This window comes from Grammomys surdaster, unplaced genomic scaffold (assembly GCF_004785775.1).
Source record: "Grammomys surdaster isolate TR1022 unplaced genomic scaffold, NIH_TR_1.0 126248, whole genome shotgun sequence".
Taxonomy (NCBI): Eukaryota; Metazoa; Chordata; class Mammalia; order Rodentia; family Muridae; genus Grammomys; species Grammomys surdaster.
This window is the reverse complement of record NW_021621048.1, coordinates 6,581,867-6,589,523: the sequence shown is the minus strand read 5'-3', so window position 1 is coordinate 6,589,523 and position 7,657 is coordinate 6,581,867.

Here is a 7,657-nt window from a genome sequence, read left to right as displayed (position 1 = left end):
TCTCTCTCTCTCTCTCTCTCTCTCTCTCTCTCTCTCTCTCTCTCTCACACACACACACACACACACACACACACACACACACACGCAACTAACACTTCTTTAAAAGGGCGCTGAAATTCTATTCCTATTAAACAATCCCTATTGAGCTCCTTCTGCCCTGGTAGCCACCAATCTACTTTCTGTCTATAGGGGTGTGACAACTCTATGTAAATTATGTAAGTGGAATCAAATAGTCACTATTTTCTGTACCATTCTCCACAGTTTTCAAAATTACTTTATTTATTTTATGTGTGTAAATATGTCTGGTATATGAACTTTGTGTGTACATAGTGGTGTATGTGCAGCTATGGGTGTCCCTGAGCCAGTGCCAGAGGCTGCCAGGTGCCTGTCTTTATCATTTTTGTCGTATTCCTGTCAGGTTCTCTCAGTGAACCTGGGATAGGTCTGAAGGCTGCTCCTGTTGCCATCTTCCTACAGCACTGGGTTTCCAGGCAGGCGTGATCATGCTGGGCTTTCTACATGGGTGTCAGGTCCTCAGTTTGAGCCACCAAACCCTGCAAATGGGCGGAGTTTTTTTTAAGATTTATTTACTTATTATGTATACAATGTTCTGTCTGCACACCCAGAAGAGGGCACCAGATCCCATTTCAGGTGGTTGTGAGCCATCATGTGGTTGCTGGGAACTGAACTCAGGACCTCTGGAAGAGCAGTCAGTCTCTAAACCTCTGAGCCATCTCTTCAGCCCACAATGACTTTTTTCTAGACTATGGTTCTCATCTCTTAGGAATGGCTTCTTTCACTTTGCATTATCCCTCCACGTCCTCCATGTTATGTGTGTGACAGAATTTCCTTCTGTTTAAAGCTGGATGTCTGTCATATTTGTTCAGTAACTCACCTGTCATTGACATTTGGGTTGTCTTTTCTTCTTAGCTCTTGTAAATATCACCAGGATCATGGGGAAACAAATCCTGTTTTCAAAATCTTGGAGCTATATGCCCAGAAATGGAATTACTGGCCCATATCGTCATTCTATTTGTTATTATTTTAGGGATGGTCACACTGTTTTCTGTAGTGGTTTATACTCCTGATAACAAAGGCTTCTCCAAGTCCTTTCAACCACATTTGTGCGCTCTCTCTCTCTCTCTCTCTCTCTCTCTCTCTCTCTCTCTCTCTCTCTCCCTCTCCCTCTCCCTCCCCCTCCCCCTGCCCCTCCCCTTCCCTCTCACTTTCTTTGTATTTGATAGTAGTCAGGCTATACTTTAAAAAGTTCTCTTCATTACAGCTATTTATTCATGGGTATAAGCATAGGGACTTTTGTGCCACAGGGCAGGTGTGGAGGTCAGAGGACAACTTGCAGAAGTTCTCTCCTTCCTGCATAGAAGGCCCAGGAACTGGACTCAATTGAACTCAACACCTTTCCAAGCCATCTTGCCAGCACATCCCCCAAGATTTTTTGCTTTTTGTTTTTTCTTTTTTAAACAAGGTCTCAATAGGTCATCTTGATTGGCCTGGAACTCTCTACATAGACCAGGCTGCCCCCAGTATCACAACCATCCACCTGTCTTTGCCTCTGTAGTGCTGGGATTAAAGATGTGCCGACAGACCCATTGTTTGTTTGTTTGGGTTTTTGTTTTTGGTTTTGTTCTTCTTGAGGCAGGGTCTTGCTATGCAGGCCAAGCTGGCCTCAAACTTAAGAAGCTCTTGCTTCGGCCTCCTGGGTTACAGAGGGACCATTGTGCCTACCTCTGATGATTTTTCTTTTTCTTCCTGAGACAGAATTTTGCTATGTAGCCTTGATTGGCTTAGAAATATGAAGACAAGGCTGGCTTCAAATCTGCAGCAATCTTCCTGCTTCTACCTTGCAAGGGCTGGGGTTACAGGATTGAGCCACTGTACTCAAGAACTGCTTCTATATTTTTAATTGTTGAAAATCAGAAGAAAAATAACATTCTATGGGATTTGAAATTCTGCATTCATGAATATTGTCTTCTGAGAACACACTGGTGTTCCTTCACTTACATATCATCTAAGCCTTCTGCTTTTGCACTAAATGTCAGATTGCAATGGTTTCAACAGATATCATAAAGCATTTACTATCTGCCTCTTTGCTTATACAAAATAGATCGCCAATGCTACTGTACTGACTGTAATAATAGCCAGCCATCTTGTACTGAAAGCCAGCCTGAAACCACCTACTGACCCACTAGCAGCCTTGTTTCTTGAACTCCCTCCCATTTCTAGATCCTCCGCTGCCCCTTCATTCAGTGTCCTGGCTCCTTGTCACCCCTCCCCAGGCCTGCAGACCCTGAGGATGCCAACCCCCAACCCCCAGCCCCAGCTACAGCATTTGCTGGATCTGAGATTTGTTCCACCTCCAACTCCCAGCAGACCAGAAAACTTAGCAATGAAGAAGCGCCTCAGATGGACTCCAGGCCTTGTTCCCAGGCTGTTGTGAGCTGCTACAGCTCTGGTCTCTGCCTCCCCTCTCACTGTAGGAGTACTAAATCAGAGATGCATAAAGATCTGACTTTTCCCTTGAGTTCTGGGATGGAACTCAGTCTGACAGGCTAGCACTTGTACTCACTAAGCCATCTCCCTGGCCGTGTGATCAAACTTTCACCAGAATTTTCTGTGGGCTTTGAACAGCTGATTTGAGATTCATGTAAAGAGTTGGTTGTGGCCATAGTTCAGTACCATCAAACAAACAAACAAGCAAAAATATCAAATGAATGTGAAAGTGAAAAGGGCCAAGAGTCTTTGTCTGTGAGGGATCATCATTCTGGACCATCAGGACTAAAGAAAGCTACAGAATGGGAGTGCTATAAAGCACTGTAACTAGACTCAGTCCTCTCTGATGTTCTTAGCATACTTTTATTTATGACATTATTATTATTATTATTATTATTATTATTATTATTATTTTGCAGTGCTAGGGATGGACCCCAGAGCCTTGCGCATGCTAAGTAAGTGGTCTACCCCTGAGCTTCTTCCCCAATGACTACATTTTAGCTTTTTGCCGGAAGCTGAAAGCAAAACGATTTGGTTTGTTTTCTCAAGCCGCTCCAGCAATACTTGTAAGCTGGAATCGGCCCTGTGATAAATGAGGCTGTGAAGAAGCAAAAAACAACCCGGCAAACATGAGCAGTACAGAGTAACCCATCCGAAGGGAGCCCAAGAGCTCCCAGCCAGGGCAGGATGAGTCCCTGTGCACCCCTCCTACAGAGCAAGGCGAGGAGCCCGGTGAGGCTTTTCCAGCAGAAAGTGCTGTGGTTGTGCTGGGTAAACAGGAGCATGGCTTTGAGGGCTTCTTAACGAACAGAAAGACTAACTAGGAATTGAGCTTTACTTTGACTCTACATACCATGTAACAGAAGATCGGGGGAGAGGGTGGGACAGACTTTCCTACAAGTTAGGTGACCTGAGAAGCATAACCAGGCAGCACGGTTTGCAACCTGCACAGCCCATCAGTCTCCATACAATAGGATGATGACATCACGGTGGACAGCGTCAGACGATGGCCTGAAGCAAAACAAAATAAAAAAATCCTTAACTTCAAAACTATTGTCCGTTACTGCTGGAACGTCAGAGTACTTCAACCCAACCTCTCTAAGATCTGCTTCTCCTTCATGCTCCCTTTAGACACCCACCCCTGGCTGAAGGATTTGGGTGGTTTATGCTGGCTGGCTGGGACTAACTACACTATCACAGTTGATCCTGTAAAGCTGGCAGAACTCAGGGAGAGCATTAGTGTTAAAACTTTCAGCTGCTTCACCCTATCAGCAAGAGTCAAGCAAGGGATCTCAGAAGCGTCTACTGATCCCTCAAAAGGGACAGCTGAGGGCTAGGGTGTAGCTCAGGGTACAGCGCGTGCTCAGCATGCACGAGGCCCTGGTTTCCATCCCCAGGGGGAACAAGGGTGAGAGAGGACAGCTGGGATGCGGGCAGGACAGGACTCTCTCCATTGGTCCTAGCTCTTAGGAGATGCCATGGTGCTATGAGTATTTTCTGAAGTTTGGGCAGGGGAGGCTTTCTGTTACTCTCAATTGTTGTTGGTTTTGTTAAACTCTGGTAAGCTTTAGTCAGTACGAATGTGGGCCTGGAGTCAGACAGACCTGGTAGGAAACCAATTCTACTCATTTTAATTCCAATGGTTCTCTCCTTCAAATAAATGTACTGTCATTTCTGACCTGCATAGTTTCCATTTTTAATATGTATGAGTAACACTCTATTAAACATCTTTGCATGAAAAATATGGCTCCCTGGAGCAGGCACAGCTGGCTGTTTACTCCAGACTCTTCACTGTCCCTCCCCTCTTCAACAATACCCCAGTGTTATTCAGGAAGCCATACACCCTACGAGCCTCGATGTCTACCCCACTGTGAAAATCACATCCCTTGGGAATGGCACCTCAGGGGTGTACGTGCTTCTCTACATAACACAGTGAGTTAGAAGACTTGTGTTCCTGAGATTTAAGGGTAGCATTTCTTGCAAAAGTCTTCTTCTCTGACTGACCATTGTTGAGACAAGAGACCCTAGCCTACAGCAGCTGATAGTACCACTGTGCACAGAGCAGTCAGCAAGAGGCCGTCTACTGTCTCCGGCATGTTCTTGTCCAGCATCCTTCCAAGAATCGGATGGGAAGAGTGAAGACTGCTCAGACAGAGGTGCCTTGTTACTCATTTGGGATTAATTAGCTTTAAACAGACTGTCACGTGGGAATTGACAACTTAAATGTATCTAATTTGAACCGTTGGCTAGCAGTGGGATGCTAGCCAAGAGCCGCCATTCCTGTTCTGAGAAGTGTCAAATCTGGAAGCTCTCAGAGGGCTTGGGGTGTCAACAAAGAGAGGTCACTTGCAGAGCAAGTCTGCAGAAAGCAGGTCACCAACAGGACCAATGGGCTGGCAGGTCTCCTGTCTCTGGCAGATCTAGAATGTGAGAAGCATATGTAGTAACAATTCCTGTCTACAGCTGCAACATTGATGCTTAGGGGCTGGCTGCAGTGAGTTCGGGTGCAGGGAGAGTCTGTGTCCCCTGTCTTCTTCCTCTTCCTCCTGCATCAGGCTTTCATCCCCTTTTCTATCCTGCAGCCCCAGAACGTCTGAATTACAGGGTGTCAGCTGGACACTGAATGGCTAGATATGGGTATGCAAATAAGGTTAGAAATGGGAACAGTCAGGAAAAGCTGTCAAAACTGACTCTTCTGATTGCTCTGGTGACCCCTGCAGGCCACCAGCTGCTGCTCTTCCAGCTTTCTTGCTGTGCTCCAGGCTCTGGGGCTGGAACAGTGGGTCAACAGTAAAGAACACTTTTGCAGAGGACATGAGTTCTCAGCACCCACTTTAGCCAGCTCACAACAAACTACATATAACTCCAGATCCAGGTGAAGGGGACTCTGATGCGTCTGGTCCCTGCGAGCGCGCGCGTGCGCACACACACACACACACCACACACTAGAAGAATAAGGGGGATTATGTTCAGCTACTGTTTTTGTTTCCCCTACAGTTTCTCTGGCCTTGGGGCTTGACTTTCCTTGCTGCTAGAGAGCACTACATTGGAGGCCCCTCCTATCCCCATCAAAGGAGGAAACAATGTTTCCCCTGCCCATCCCCCTCCCCAGTTAACGATGGTAGAATGGGGCAAGAAAAAAAATCCTGCGGTTGTATCATGGAGACATCAAACCAACGTTAGCATTTCTCACTACCAAACGTCTAAGTAATAAATGTCTTATTGCTGCTGTCCCATTAGCCAAGATATTGGTGTCCCGGCAAGCCTTCTAAACTCTTACACTTTCAGTTACTTCCTGGAGTGTGTGGAATGTCATGTGACATGATTCTTGGGGGAGACACAAACAAACTCAGCCCAGATAGGGAACCAGAAGCAGACCAAGGTAACACCACCAAGGTCCAGTTTGGTGACCCAATGGAATTGGTGGAATCACCACCAATGTGAGTGAAAGTTCGCTTACAGAAGCATGGACTGCCCAAAGGCACTCTGCTTCTCTGCAAGCTCACCTCGACATAAGGTGCAAATATAAGGCCCTGAGTTCAGATACCCGGCTCCCATATAAAAAGCCCAATACCAAGCCCTAGGTCTGCAATCCCAGCACTGGGGAAGTGGATACAGGAGGATCCCCGGAGGGCATGCTGCTCTAGCCAAGCTGGTGAGCTCCAGGTTGAGTGAGAGACTTTGTCTCACATGAATAAAGGAAAAACAACATGGAGAGTGACTGCGGACACCCGAAGTGGAACTCTGATCTCCATCTGCACCATACAGGAGTATGTACACTTGTGGGCACATATGAGAAGCAGGGAGGCAGAGAGAGAAGGAAAGGGAGAGAGACGTGGGGGAGGAAGAAGTGGGGGAGGGAGAGAGAGTGACAGAGAAAAGAGGGAGGGAGGGAAAGAGGGAGACAGGGAGGAGATGTCATTATATGACAGTTATAGAGGTAAGAAGTCCCACGGGGTCTCACTGAGCTAAAATCAGAGTAGGTTCCATGAGGCTGCGTTTCTTTGTGGAGCTCTGAGGAGAATCCATTTCCACTCTTCCAGCTCCTGGAAGCCACTCACATTTCCTGGCTCCAGTGCTCCTTCCTCCCTCTTTAAATCCAACAGCTTCACAGAGTCCTCTTCGGGGTCTCGTCTCTGTCCCTGACCTCAGACTGAGAGGTTCTCAGGCTCCATCCAGGCTGGCCTGCCAGAATGGAAGAGAGTATTATCCCCTCAAGGTTTGGACCCCCAATCATACTCGTAGTTGTCTTTGCCAGATAAGTTGGCCTGCTCCACACCTCCGGGTGGGATCGTCTCTCCCTTGAGGCCTTTCCCCATTTCCTACAACCTGGAAGGTCTTAACTCCAAAGCCATTGCCTACAGCGGGATTCTTACTGCCTCAATTCAGCCTCTGTCGCAAGCGCAAGTTTCCGTCTCTATGGCAACAGCTGACTCGGGAAGCAGGACAGCGACACTTGGACAGTGCTCAGCACCTGCACCTGTGGGGTAGCCGGGATTTCAAAGGTCCCGGCGAGGACACTGCCCTCTCCACTCCATTCGCCACAGGACCTGCTCTGCGAATCCCTGTCTCTGGGCTAACTGGGATTCTCTGTGCTCCCTGGAGCTCTGACCCCCCACCTCCTCTGACTGTGTCCTCAGGTCCTGTTTCCGGAGTGAGGTGCAGCGAAGGGAGAGTGGCCTCCGGATGAGATGATAGAGCCTAGCTGCACAGGTAAGGTTCACACCTGAGACCTCAGTGAGTGTTCACTCGTGACTAATGGAGAGGTACTTTAGAGCACCCAGCCCCAAATGCCTGCAGAAAGGACCTCAAAAAGTGCTGTTGCAAAATACTGAGTGTCTTGGACCAGCGAGATGTCTCAGCACCATTTGACATGACAGCCTAACAACCAACATGGGCTGGAGAAACCACCAGAATCATAGATGCAGAGAATGCACTGGGTTACCATCGGACCCTCTCTCTCTCTCTCTCCCTCCCTCTCCCCCTCTCTCCCTCTCCCTCTCTCCCTCCCCCTTCCCTTTCCCCCCTCCCTCCTTCTCCCCCTCCCTCCTTCTCCCTCTCCCTCCCCTCCCCCTCCCTCCCTTCCTCTCCCTCCCTCCCTCTCCTTCCCTCTCCCTCTCCTTCTTGCTCTCCCTCTCCCTCCTTCCAT